Source organism: Micropterus salmoides, unplaced genomic scaffold (genome assembly GCF_014851395.1).
Source record: "Micropterus salmoides isolate LMB-PRFRI ecotype aquatic unplaced genomic scaffold, ASM1485139v1 Ms_hic_scaffold_8, whole genome shotgun sequence".
Classification (NCBI taxonomy): Eukaryota; Metazoa; Chordata; class Actinopteri; order Centrarchiformes; family Centrarchidae; genus Micropterus; species Micropterus salmoides.
Genome location: NW_024044570.1, coordinates 12,156,771 through 12,171,779, shown reverse-complemented (window position 1 = coordinate 12,171,779; position 15,009 = coordinate 12,156,771). Strand labels below are relative to the sequence as shown.

The window sequence follows — 15,009 nt, the reverse complement described above, 5'->3', positions numbered from 1 at the left end:
TCACTTCCGGGTATGACGTATCGCCGACAATGTCACGTGGATTCGTGTTAAAGAAGCCCGTAACAGAAACAGAAAAAACTTTTAACGGCTGGTTATTGGATTAACGTTATACAAGATATGTTTGTATGTTTGTTTTCAATCTCATTTTATTTGTTTTGTTTTGTTTCTTTCCAAAAAACAAAATGTTAACCGGTTTTCTCATGTTAGCAGATGAGACCAACTGACTGAGCTCATGTCAAACGCCTATAAATACTATAATATAGTATGACTAAGTTAGAAAAAAAGACAGTATGCATAGTACTGTCTTTTTTTTCCAACTAAATGCAGAGACGTCAACTGCCCTACAGGTGGAGGCATGTCATACATTTTTCTTGGTGCTCGTTCTGTTCCTCTTTCCTCCTCTTGTCCTTTCTCCCTCTCCCAGAAGGAAGCAAGGGAATGAAGGGAGGGTAGATGGATGCAGAAGTGAGCATACTAACTGAGACAAGTTGGCTTATAGAACTTTTTCACAGCAGACGTTTTGACTTGTCATAGCAGGAAAAGTACAGATCTACTAACATTAACAATGGTTCTGTTCCATAAAGTGTTTAAGCATTTCAAGTGAGCCAGCTGTGTTAAAGCAGGACCATTGACCTGACCAATTGAATACAGCCTTCATTAATGTTAAAATTCATGCTTTGACATGTCAAAATGTCTGCTGTGGAAAATATTTTTCAGTCATAAAAATCCTTGTTCATTACAGTGGCAGTCAGTCAGTTTACTCTCAAATACGACAAAGAAAAGAAGCATGTCCACCAATTTAAGAAGTGATAAACCAGACAAATGTTTTTCTTGAAAAATGTCTTAAACAGTCTAGTGACTATCAAAATTGTTGTTCATCACTTCAGCTCTAACAAAATGGATACAACAAAGAAATATGGCACACAAGGACAAAACTTATGTAAGCTGTAAAATTGCTGCAACATTTTATATAGGCCTAAGTTGGAAAAAACTAACACAACAACAACATTTTCTAGCTGGCTGATATTATGTTGTTAAGAGGAATGTCATTGGGTAGAGCAGAGTTTACAGTATGTGGTCTTGGCATTAATAGAAGTGGCATTTGAAGGTATTTCCTGATAAGGCAGGCTACTCCTTTTTTCCTGAACAAAGCTCCTGAGAGATGACATAAGAGCTGATGCTTCATTTTTCTGCATTGGTTTGGCTGGTAAACTCTGTTTCTGGGTCATAAAGGAAAGGAAGAGGCAGGGAACAAAACCCACCCTGAGGTTGATTCCATTGTCCTTTCATCAGAGGTCTTGCAAACAGCCTACTATACACCATCGAGGACTGAGAACTTGTCCCAGCCATGTTCCCAGTCACGGTGTGAGTCCCCTGGACAGTGGGCTCAGTGCGCTCCCAGGATCCCATCTGTAAGCCTGATAGAGGACTCAGCAACACAATAAGGTAGTGGATAAACGCCAAACAGATGTTACTAGCCCCCACTTCCCACCCCCTCCCACATCTATTGATGGACAAGCCATGCTTTTTTAGATCTCTCTTGCATTTCAAAGACGAGGTCAGGGTTTGGGCTCAGAGGTCAGCAGAATACTCTGCTGAGGTGATGCTGTTAGACACTTTATGAAGGCTACTCAGTGAAATGACTGTAGGAATGCAGTTGAGGCCCCTATACATGCGTTTATATAGAGATTCCTAGCTGTATAGTGTATATATAAAGGGAAATCACAGAGCCACCCTGATACCCAATCATATGTGCATGTACAGTTAAGCATGTGTGTATGTTCTTCTGCTGGTGTGTGCAGTAGCTTTTAGTGGCGGAAAGTCACTAAAGTACAATACATTTACACAAGGATCTTGTACATTACTTGAGTATTTATGTTGGAAGCTATACTCCACTGCTGTTCAGAGGGAAGTTTTTATTTCTTGTTCTACATCTATTTGACTTCTTGCTTCTACTGTAGATCCAGATTTTATATACAAAACACATAATCATCTTATAAGATATGATGCATTGTTATAGTTTAAAGCAGTGTATGAAGTAGTTACATAAAACAGCAACATAAAAACTGCTGTATTTATCCATCAGTAATACTGATCCAATACTAGTATGTAATAATAATAATAATGTATCTCTGAAATTCTGCATCACTGATTCTGCCACTGATTCTGCAGTAAGTATTTTTATTTTCTTTTAGCTGATAATACTTCTGTACTTTCACTGAAGTCAAATTTGGAATGTATAGTACTTTTACTCATAATGAAATATTTTCACAATTGTGTTGTGCTGCTCTAGCCTAATTGAAGTTAGTTGACCAAAGGTATCTCCGTACATTTGTACAACATTCAACTTCATAGTTCCCACTACTCCTCTTAAATTTCCTATTCAAAACTTAGTAAAATAAAATGTTTGATGATTGCAGGCTTTGAAAACTGTTTATCTGTAAAACATACATTTGTAATCTTGGTCTTGCCAAAGAGGGCCTGTGGGGTTGACCAGGTTAATTATTAAGTGCTCTGGTCTTCAGTATGCATGTCCAGTCTTGTTTCCTGCTCTCTCATTTTTTTTCTCCGCTCTTTCCACAGGACCATTGAGTTACTCTGCAGCCCTGGGCCTGACCTTTTAAGAGAGGTCAGCGGTAATAACCCCAAATACTGCCAAACCATTTTCTGTCTTATAGTCTCACCACACACAGTATTCAAAACACACCACTTGTGCTTCTACACTAGTAGTAGTAGTAGTTGTTGTTGTTGTTGTTGTTGTTGTTGTTGCTGCTGTTGACTGGCACATGTGAACCAGTAAACAAAGTTTTGCTGAGATAAAATATATGAACATGTTGTCCCCTCATTGAGAGAGGAAGTGGGGCCCTTGGGTTTCTTTAATTGGCTCTCAGAGGAGGCTTTTATTTATGCATTCAGTTGTGCTCAGTTTTGCCCCTTCCTGCTCCATTCCTTCTTCTTTTTCTTTTTTTTTTAAGCAGGGCACTCTGTTCCCCCGGCAACTAGGGCTCCAATCGCCCAGCCAGCTGCAGATTAGTTCAGCGGTGGGGGGTTTAGGTTGGTGGGAGGGGATGTGAGGAGGTGGGGTGATGATGGAAAATGAAGAGGGAGGAAGGGAGAAGGGAAGGGGGTGGCTTGAGGGAAGGAGGGGTGGGAAAAGTTTGAGAAGGGGAGAGAGAAAGAAAAGGAGCCAGAGTCATTGAGAGGTAGGAGTTTGAATGAGTGAGAGTATGTTTGAGAGCTGAGGGTGCAGAAAGAGCTGTAAACATTTTTAGCCCAGAGGCTGGACGGGAGGAAGGATTTCCCTGACTTTGTTCCTTTTTCAAACTGTTTGTGTGCACTTGGAGCTGCACTCTGTCTTTCTCTGTGTATGTATATGTGGGAGGTACAGGCAGGGGCTATGCAAAGCAAGAGAAGTCGGAGGCAGGGGTAGGGGTGTACAAACCGTGGAAGAGAGAGAAAGAGGGAAACTACTCTGAAGGAAAGGAACCATGCAAATGGATGCTATCTTCTGCGGAGTCAGGTTACGCAAAATGAGAAATTACTCCAAGAGCACTTCATCAGGGCTCACTCAGCTCAGAAAGGTAATGTGAAGAGTTAAAGAGTGCTCGCGTGTGACACTGTGTTTGTATATTTTTCTTTCTTCTACTTTTTAAAATGTTCTCATAAACAAAGTCACTAAAGTTATAGTAAGATAGGGTTTTCTTTCTATGCAGCATGTTGATTGATATAGCTTTTAACTGTTAACAGCGATGAATCAGCTGAACCAAAGTGGTCTTCTCAGTCTGAAAATCATGTACATTGCTTGTGGATCCATGGTCATGCATATGCATCTACTTAGCCTTCTCATGTACTCTCTGCACTCTAAATGTACATGCTTGTGCGTGACCTTGAATGTGTCAGCATTCAAGGTGTGTGTCCATGTACAGAAAGTACATCTACGCTTGTTTAAAGCAATATGGATGGTAAATGTTAGGATGTGGTTTTGTCTGTGTTTATTCGAGAATTATTTCATTCTGGACTGCGTTGGCTCCAGTTAAAGTATGCCTGAGTGTTGCTCAAGTAGCAAGTCTCAAACTGTCTGCACCAAGTCCATTACTGCTGCCCACAAGAAACTCCTCTGTACCTCACTGAAGTATCTGAGCACACGTGAGCACATACACACACACATACACTCAATGGCTGTCAGTGCTCATCTTCTTTTTAAATGAAAACAAAGTGTCGGTAGATGGTTTGGAGACCAACAGTCAGAGTGCACACTAAAGACATTGCATTCCAAACTGGCTTGTAGAGGTGGAGAGAGAGAAAAAAGGAGACACAGGATAAGTGTGATGAGCATTCTTCACTGTGAACAAAGGCACCTCTTCATGCAGAGTCCCAGTGCCTGTATTGTTGTGAGGGGGCAGGCAAGGGTGGAGACCTCCAGAGGGAGGACACAGGAGTTCAGGTGGCTCCACAAAGTCATCTTTTCAAGGATTAGGAATAACATTTTGTTTGCAGATTCATGGCCAGGCATTGTACATTATATCTGTGGTCATACAACTCAAGCTTATGAGCAGACAAATAGCATGGCTGTATACATTTAGAGGAATAGACTTAATAGTTTAATAAAAGAAAAATGGATGTCTAAAGATTGTGTTTCAACTTTTTTCCAATTCATGACCGCCTTCTGCCTTGAAGCCTTGAAAATATTGAATGTAGACAAACTGGACAGTTACCATGGGCAGAGACAGTGGTTAAACAGCCACAGAAAACAACATAACATGCAAAATCAAGTATTTTTGATAACAGATAAATGAATGAATCACAAAATATTGGCCACACTGTTTAATTGCCAAGTGAAGTAGGTTTTTCTGACTTGTTCCAGGATAAATAAAATAGATAATGATTCATATTCTTTTGGTAGATTGGTAAATGCACCAGGTGGAGCTTTCATTGTAAACAAACACAATTTTGTTTATACTTTTCCTAAGAATGCACCCTTAAAACTTCTTCTTCTCTTAACTGCTGTATTGTTACCTTACTGCCACCAACTGACAATATGTAGAATTGCAGGGAATCCTTAGTTTTTGATGTAAATACCAGTTTTATTTGCCAACTGGGTAAGTTGGTAATATACAGCTCTGACTAGCAATTAATGTGATTTTTTTCCAGCTGAGGTAGGAACATCCACTTCATTTCAACCCTTTGCAACTAGAAGACGCATGTAACATGTCTCACCTTATTGCTCTACAGTGCTAGGAATGTCTGCTTTGTCCTATGAGCACTGACCCATAAGAGATGGTTATCAGTCAGCCAAGACAATCCATCTCAGCGGCTTCCTCTTTTAGATTAGCCCGCTGGGCAATCATTAAACCCAAGAGCAAGATCTATAGATCATGCAGCACTGGAACATTTGATTTAATATGCTTTATTTTAACAGACAGCAGCTGAAGTGTCAACTTTCTCTACTGCCACTTTAATTCAGTGGTATTTGTGTCATAGTGGCATAAATGAACAGCTTCAGCAGGTCAAAAGAGTTTTACTGACCACAAATCAACATTCTTTCTGGTCTCCTGTTTCTGACTGTCCTGAGGTTGTATTTACTTAAGTGCGTAAGGTTGAGAGCTTATTGAATTGAGACTGTCTGACTCTCCGGCACTGTGAACAGAAGGTTTATAGAGTTGGAGATAAAGAGACAGGGACTGTCTGTCTGCCAGTCAGCAAGGTTGTAATAAGTGGGCTGCAATCTTGTAAAGGGACTCTGGTGTGGAGCCATTGTATGTGTGTACGATCGCTTACACACACACACACACACACACACACACACACACACACACACACATACACAGTGGTCTGTCAGATTGGGTCAGTGTTTACATTCTGAGTCAGGGGCAGAGGCTAACTGTCTGCATGACTGCTGTGCAAGACAATGTGCACTGTGGTGGAAAGAGGGTTTTCGTGACCTTGTTTTCAGCACTTATAATATTCACACTCTCAATACCTCATTCTTCCTCTTTCTGTGATTCATTTTACTCTCAGACACACACTCATTCGTTCTCAGGGCATTTTTATCTAATTGCATTTCCTCTGTTTCCTTCTCCCTTCTCTTTCTTTCACAACAAAATATTGACACACTCATATTCATGGCATTTCACTCATTGCCCGTCTATCTTTTTTACTCTCTGTAACTCATGATTTCTAGCATAGGGACTGACATAAACAGACCATGACTATCAACACATGTAACACATGAGGTCTTAAATCTACTCAATGGAGGTTAATGGAATTTTTCATTAGTATACATGCTTTGTAAGGGGAAAAAAGAAAACTCAAACACCAGATGTTTAGTATCATGACAAGTCTGGCATCTCTTACAACTGAATCAATTTATGTTTTTTTCTTGGAAGCTTGCTGAAATGGAGAAGTCGGTTAATGATTTGGTGTGAGTCACTAGAGTGCAAATTCATCAAGGAAAACAGTGTTTTGTTTCACGTTGACACCATGGGCTCAAATGACAAGAAAGTTAACTAGTAGTTTTACTTGCAGACACGATTCCCATTCACTTTTTACAAACATGTACAATTGGTGTGTGTATTGTATATTGGCACATGATATTATGAGTGTGTATATGGAGCCCATGTGTGTACATATATACAGAAGTCTGCATATTATGGTAGCCATGTGAAAATCGATAACCTTGCTGATTTTCTGAGGTTTAACATAACTAAATTGATTATATTTTCTCAGTGGGTTTATAATAATTTGTATATAGATACCTGCATGGTGCATGTTATTGTATGTCTCTTTGTGTGTGTTTGTTCGCGGATGCAACCAGTGACATCTGTCTTCTCTATTCTTTTCTGCTCAGAAAAGTGACAGCAGGGCTTTAGGAGGTTACAGCCCGTTCGCCCCTCCTCTTACAGGAACTGGCTTTTGACAGGCACTCTGCAGGGCGGCATGCAACTTAAAGGCCCCACCGGGCAGTCTCCTGCCATCTCCGAGCTGCTGTTGTTGCCACGGTGATGCGCTCAGGAAGAATGTGTCCTGGTGTGATGGTGAAAGAACTCCTCTTGTGTAAAGGATATGGTGGCGGGTATTGTCTATGATGTTGGTAGATGGCCATGGGTTTAGACATGATCAAAAACAACCCTAGCCCCCTCCTCACCCCCACCCCCACCCACATATACATACACAGATGTACGGATAATGCATACCATCTTAGACACCTGTAACCTTGTCCTTGTAAGAGTCAAATCAACACGTATGTATACATGCATGGATAATGCATACCATCACACTGGATACTAGAGGCATTTATCTTGTTGGCAGCTGTCCATGGTTATTTCATTGGATGCACCCATAACCCCACACATGTATACCCACACACTCTTTATCTCACAGCCTGTCGCTTGCAAGTTGTTGCACTGTCTGGCAGTTTCACTCTGTTGTATTAAAAACAAATCAGACCATGGCTTTAGAGAAAATGGTTGCTGCGACTCTAATTGGGACATTTAATAGGACATGGCAGGCTGAATCCCTGTCCTGCTGCACTGTTTACACACAGACTACAGTACAGAATGTAAATCTCTAGCAGAGTTCAGTCTGGAGATTTGGGGCATGGACAGAGGCAGTTACAGTCTGATTGCAGGGTATTAATTGTAGGCTGGGAGAATCATCACGCTGATGCTGATGAAGACTATCCAAAAGCCAGCCAGTGTTTCCAGCTTGGTTTTGGTTTTGCAGCCTGTGCCCACAGCATGTGAGGGTGGCATAGACCCGAACACACATACACACACACACTCACTCCAGAACACATACACATTCATACAGACACTCACACATACAGGAAAACAATGCACACAGACTCAAACACAGATATGGAAATATAAACCAGATACAAACAAACACATGCCCACACACACTTGAACATTAGCTGACATACTGTACTTGCACGTGAACATGCATTTACCATATGCTTAACAACCCCAGCTTGGAGAAAGACCTTGGATGTGGGGAAGGCTGCCATCTGGAAAGAAATGTGTCCATCTGGGTTCAAGGGGTAACTTTAATGTGGCTGTACAGCTCATTGATTTAGGCTTGGGTTGCCACGTTGTAATGAGCATTCCAAAAAATGGGAAAGTTTGTGTGCAGCTTGTGTGCGTAATATTTCAGATGAAAAAATTGTAAGAGCAATGACCTTCAAATCATTTCAGTTGTTTCAGTCTTCTTCTTCTTGCAGTCATGGCTAAGAATGAGAAGGATTTTGTTTACCTGTCAATTTAGGGATCCACTCTATAATAAGAATTAAAACAATGTCTGATGGTTCATCCAAGTGTAACAACTTAATGAGTACTGTAGATACTCCAGACACACTGCAGACACAGAGGAGCTTTGATCATACCAAATCATTTCTAAACACTGTCTTGTTAAGTTCTAGAGCTGGGAAAGTAGTAGTTATGTCTTTGTCTGTCTCCAGTGTAATGATGGTTACAATAATCTTATCCTTTATTATCTTGCTATATTTGTCAAGTTGTATCTGCTGAGCCTGGAGTCACCAGTCCTTTTTAGTTCTGTGTAGCTTTCTAGTTTGGATAGGCTTACTAACATTGCAAAACTATTCATTCTGGCATGCATTTTTGACCCCTCATGAAAGTACAACAACAGCAGCACACATAAAATGGAGATACAATTTAAAAATGCAAAACAAACAAAAAAACATATGAGATGCAGGTGCACATAACCTGCTTACTCATTGTCCCGAGAGTATGTTGCTCTGGTTTAGTGTTTGCTAACTGTCTTAAATTCAAACTACAAAGCATATTTGCCATGTGTTGAGTACAGTCAGTCTCGTGGTGGAGATGACAATGGAAATGCACACCCTTAGATCAGTTTAGTTTGGCTTGCTTCAGTGCTGCTAAACACCACTCTTTCTTTCACTCTTGTTTTTTGTCCACTGGCGGTCCTGGCCCAGGCTCACAGTTGTCGGTCACGGGGTGTGTGGAGGTCAAAAACATCGGCTCTGATTCTGACTCTGGAGTTTACACTCCGGAAGAGCACTTTCCCAAGCTCTCGCCTTGCTCGGCTCCCCTGGGGATTGGCGGGTGAATAAAAAAATCTGTTTCTGAGCAGGCATGCAGAGGAGCAGGGATGGGACGGGGGCGCTCTGGTGGGAATTCTCAAGCGGAACCCTTAAAATGTGAAAGGGGGAAAAGACAGGAAGGAGAAGGAGAGGATTTTGGCATTGGAGCTCAGCTCAGAGACTGCGGCTTGGAGGAGAAATTTGATCTGGGGCCCAGAGAATAATGTTAGTGTGCTGAAGAAACCAGGTTATTGTTCACTGCTGCACATTCACTGTGGCCAAGCCTATTTTAGAGAGGGAAGGTTTGACCATTAGGCTCAAAGATCCCACATTGTGTGTCAGCACAATGTAATATCAGATAGCTGTAAAGAATGATGGCGTACTCAATGACACTTCCTCGTGTGTCTTTGAAACCAGGCCCGTTGGGTGTTGTTAACAGCAGTGACAGACATTAACTGAGATGTAAGACATGCCATGTCTGTCTCGTGTGTTTACGGGCATGGTGAAACAAAATACAGCTTTGGTTGCAGACAAGAAAGGGTGTGTGTGTCTATCACCTGGCATATTACCTGTGGCTGTTTATAAATGACCTCATCCATTGAAATTCATCACTGCCTGCCAAACAGCAAGGCTCATTGCCAAGAAGAGCTCCATGGCTTCTTTTGTTTGGCAAGCTTTCCTGTCAGTGGCCTTACTTACTCTGTCAGTGATGATTTATGCTTGCTGCAACCACATTGCTGCAACCACAGGTGCATCTACACCAAGGTCTTGTTTCCTACTGCCAGATGAGCTGATGATGTGCACTAATTTGTCTGGAAGGTAGGGAGCTGAATACAGAAATATTTAAAGTGATAGCAGACTTCAGATGGGATTATTGTCTAACACAAATAGATGGATATCTTTGACTTAGAGTCTATAGCCACACTACTGTGAGGTTGTGCTTAGGAGCTAAATGCTAAGGTCATGCATGCTAACATGCTCACAATGTTCAAAAGGTATACTGCTTATACACCATCATAGTTTAACATGTAAGCATGCTAACAAATTCTAATCAACAGTTAAGTGCTAGATCAAAAGCCATAGGATCGCAAAAGTTATTACAATTCGTCTTAAGGGGGACATGAATGTCTTTACCAAATTTCACTCAAAACCACAAATGTCAACTTAGTGGTGGAGCGACAGGAAAAGGAAGGGATCACCAAAATCATTAGAATACATCATCAGGGAACCAGAAATATCTGTACAAATCTTGGTACCAATCCGTCAAGTAGATTTATTTCACTGGATAATTAAAAAGTTTGACCTTCTAGTGGTACTTTAGGAGAAGGCAGAGGATCACCAAAGTCATTAGAATATATCCTTAAGGGAATTTGGAAATCTGTAGAAATTGTTATAGCAATCCATCCAATAGTTGAGCTACGCAACTGCACACCTGGCCAATTGCTGCGTAAAGTTGCCGTGACTGTCGAATTGTCTGTTTTGGAGAGAAAAACTTTTCCTCCTACCCAGTTCCACTGTTGAATATGTGGTTTCAGATGCTGATAGACGATCCAACAAGAGCTTTCGTTTGAGGCATACTGAGGTCTTAAGAATCACAGAATCTTACAGCGTTGGCTGAAGCTGGAGTAGTGTTTCAGCTGCAAAATGTACCAAATGTGGATTTTTGGATTTGACAGAAGCAGAGTTGGACAGGGTTGTGCAGTCCAAAGTGAGAGCTGTTAAAAGCAGGTCCTGGGATGAGTTGGCATGGGCACTGGTCTGTGGAGCCAGCGGGGTAATTGGGAGCAGACCTGGGATGAGTCAAGAGCTCTGCTGATGGGAGCTTTCTGTCTGTGGGGAGGAGGGGCTGACATGACATGTCTATGGGAGGGAGCTGAAGGACAGATGCTCTGACTCTGCAAGGAGAAGTAACATGACACCCTCTCCCAGATGGGGGGATAGAGAGAGATTTGTTTGCTCTGCCTCCAAGACAGATTCACCCTCCTCCCCACTTCTTTTTCTCTTCTTATTGGAATGATCTTGTCTCTCGTAGAGAGGCTTCTCTTCTCTTCATTGTGCTATGGCCTCATTGTATTTGTTGGCGATAGGCAAAAGCCAATGTTCAAATGGAAGCATACATTTACAATTTTCCACCAGGTCAGACCAGGTTTTAAAAAAAACCTTTGCACTTGCTTAATTTTCAAATTTTATCAGTCCAACAGTGTCTAAAGCTGCCTCCTAATGTCTATTTCTAGATGGCCTTATCACCTAAAGACTTAAGTGGATTATTTCGCTGCAAGCAGCACCATTTGCTGTCAGTGGAATGTCAAATGGATGCCACAAACTCCAAAGGGAAAGTGAGACCCTCCCCATTTAAAGCCTATGGTTAAACTGTTATGGGATGGTCATTTGTAACTCTGACAGGTGGAGCGAGTGAAAAGGCCTTTTAGGAGGATTTTGCTGAGTTTGTCTGGAGTTTTCCTTCCGTTTTCTGCCGTTTTGACCTTGTGGTAGTCAGAGCTGTCCAATTTATCAAAAACAAACTCAAGTTCTTACTGTATGGGACAAATTATTAAGCAAGAAAATCTGCTGAGCGTGATGATTTCATTTAAGGAGACAAAGGAGGTCAGTCCTACTCACACTTCCTGCAAGTCACATTACACTTCCTGTCTGTTTGTCTGAGCAAACACAAACAATACAATAACTATTCATTTAATGCATTTGAAGCCTCCTAAATGGTGTAGCATTCTGTCCCTTGGTTGTGCATGTGCACCATAATTACATCCATAGTGGCTTTTTCTGTGGCCCCAATTATAATTAAGGTTTGTTTATACATCTTCTGAGGTAATATTTTGGCCCATTCTTCCAGCTCTCAGAGGGATAGACTGTAGACACCCAGGCCGTCAGGAGTCTCAGTTATAAATGACAACCACAATAACAAGAAATGCTATATGTGTGGCGTTAGAAATACAACAATGGAGACTTGTGTTATATTTAGAGTGGATTGATAAGCAAAAAAACACGCAGGGAGAAATTAATTGTTAGTGGTATCCCCTTTAGTTCCTGTCTGGTTCTGTGGCTAACCCAGTTTCAATATTATCTCGCGTCCATCCTCTCATAACAATGGAGAGAACAGGGGGAGAAGTGGAGGGGCAGGAGGACACAGCACAGCAGGCCAGGGGGATTGTCAATGGGGTTGGACACAACTCCAGGCACTATGTGTGATTGTTTTTTGCCCCTAAAGGCCAGATTCTGATAGGCTTCATCACCACTGTACATCATACAACACAGATCCCTGTGGTCTGTGGTTGGATATATAAGGGAAAGATAAGGAAAGCCAGCAGATGGAAAAGTAATGTGTGTGATAGAATGAAAAAACAGATACATTAAGCAATAGAGAGAGGTAAACATGGCATGTGGGAAAAATGGATCAATTCAACAAGTGTGCAGCTTCCAGATTTGTAACACTCTTTCTGGATGTCAATCGCATGCACGTGCAGATACACACACAGATACAGGCACACATAGCCACAGAGTTGGCTTGTTTGGCTCATGTCCAAGGCCTTGCTATGAAATCAGCTTGGGAAAGCAGCAGGGGCCCTGAGCAGGACACAGAGACAGAAACAGAGAGAAAAAGAGTGAGTGAGACTGCTGAGCCAAGATAAAATTCCATTGTTCATTTGCTTGACCATCTCTTTCCCTCCCCCTTTCCATGCATCCCTTCACCATCAACCCTTCCTTTTCTACTTCTTCAGTAACCAGGCATAAACCCTGTCAAAGCTTACCAGGTCAAGGCAGCATGTCAGTCACTGTGAAATCCCCATATCACTCAAACCAAACACTTCATGTCAGACCTGACAACCCAGCGGTACTTGAAACAAATTGGCTGTGCATGAATAGTCTCTGCTCCAGATCTGCAGAAGGAAGATCGCAATACAGTTCAGTATGAAAGAGAACGATTAAAAACCAGTCCCCCTCTATCCTCCCTTCCTTACTATCCTTCACTCCCTCTTCCATCATGCTTTTTGTCCCGCAACTTTAAGACTGAGTGGGAATGAAAGAGAGAGAATGAAAGGGAGAAATGAAAGCGTGAAGATGTGGAGGAAAAAGGCATCCAAGTTTGTCATTCCAGAAAGAGCTGGCTAAATGTGCAGTGGTGCGTTAAATTGATTGCAGGCAAGGTTTTGGCACATGCTATAGTGAGCCACATCTTGAAGGGGATAGGGTTCTCAACGCAGCGTGGTTGCAGAAAGAAAAAGAAGAAAATAAATTGTGATTTTTCTTCGCAGTATATAATTCCCATTTTGAGCTTTCATGTTCCTTCCTTGTCCCAGTTTTGCATAAAACCTCACTCATAAGGATGACAAGTGGTTCAGGGGCTGCCTCTCTTTGGTTGCTTTCTGTATTTTTTGTGACTCCCATGTCCTGATAACTGTGAAATGCGGCGTGGGCTGTGAGCGACTTTGCCCTTTTAAGGTATTTTGAAATGACAAAGAGAGAAAAGAGTGCAGGGATGATGATGTCATGGTGTTAGCTGTTTCTGCAGACCTGGATGGAGGGACAGAGGGATAGAGGGGAGGATGAAATCGTTATGAGAAGCAGCTGTTGGGGAGAGGAGGGCAGGCAGGCCTCCAGAGCACAGCTCGCTGACAACGAATCAGATGTCTGATAAAGCTAGCTACAAAACACTGACAGGACCACCTGCTAAAGCTAATTCAACTTCAACAGCAAAACATCACCTGATTATCACCAAGAGTTAACACTTAGAGAATGGCTGACTGATGACATCGCTCTGAGTTCATATTGTGTACACTTGCATTTCACTGTGAAGAGTATTACAGAAAGAAACATTTTACAGTTTATTACTGACAATAGGATTCACAAAAGTCACGATAGCAGTGCTTTTATAAACCAATTCAGAATTGACACAGCTTGAGTTACAGCTAATCATGGAAAAAGTTTGTGTGTAGAGTGTGTGTGTGTGTGTGTGTCATCACATTGCCATCGAATGAGTCCAGGCTGATTCTTTGACTTACCTCTGTGGATTCACCATTTCATGACTTCAGATTGAAAGAACAGTTAGTCCAAGAGTCATCAATGAAAGGCCTGTATGTGTGTACCAGTGACGAGCCTGTGTGCTGGCTAACATACAGTACACAAATGTGCCCAGTCTTTGTGAATCAGGGATTCATCTACTACTCTATGACCAAACCAAGGTCTGATAAAATTTGTGCCAGATGTGTGAAATTTGGACTCAATGTAGTGACTTTTCTATGGAGAAGGGCCCGACTGCAGACCTGATGTCTGGGAACCCTGTGAGCCAATAGGAAAAGAGTATACTGTATATACCTGGATCTGAGGTCTGAGGACACTAATCACATGGCTGTCCAGACTGAAATGAGAATTATTTGCTTTACTTTTAGTCTCAATTTTTCTATTTTTTGTCATACTAGGGGCATTAGTTTGTCAGGTGGCCTTTGATTCAGAGTGTATTGTAGAATTGTCATAAAATTTGCCAAAATATTCACAATGCCTTGGGGATGAATCTTAATGTTTTGATCATTTTCTGACTCCTTGTCATTTGCCTCTAGAAAGTCAAAATTTCCAGTTCCAACACTTCAGTTAACTACTTCAGTATGGCAGGATACCTCTGAAACTCATCTAATTAATGTATGTATTCCTTATAGTTATAACTGTGCATATTTACATGTTAAATATTAGCATATCAGCGTTCTGAAGTTACCATTTAGCTCAAAGCTGAGCTAAAGTACTGCAGTAGCTGACAGAGCAGCTATGCCTAAAGCTGCCTGTATGCTTCATTCAAAGTGCTTGTCAGATTCGTAAACGACATTCACACTCACTTCAAAACAACAATTGACAGGGTATGTGGAGATAGGGAAAAGTGAGTTTTTCATTCTTTACAAAAAAATTTCTGTCATTTTTGATGGGTACAAATGAGTGCAACACTACCA

The 15,009-nt window shown here is 41.5% G+C and overlaps 1 protein-coding gene across 1 annotated transcript in view; it reads left to right on the top strand.

Moving 5' to 3' along the window:
• The first annotated feature begins 3,200 nt into the window (after positions 1 to 3,200).
• The window catches only part of si:dkey-82f1.1 (DENN domain-containing protein 2A), a 42,489-nt gene continuing 30,680 nt past the window's right edge, over positions 3,201 to 15,009 (top strand). The window contains exon 1 of the mRNA XM_038706068.1: positions 3,201 to 3,581. The gene's annotated coding sequence lies outside the window, so the exon portion shown is untranslated. The remainder of the gene's footprint in view (positions 3,582 to 15,009) is intronic.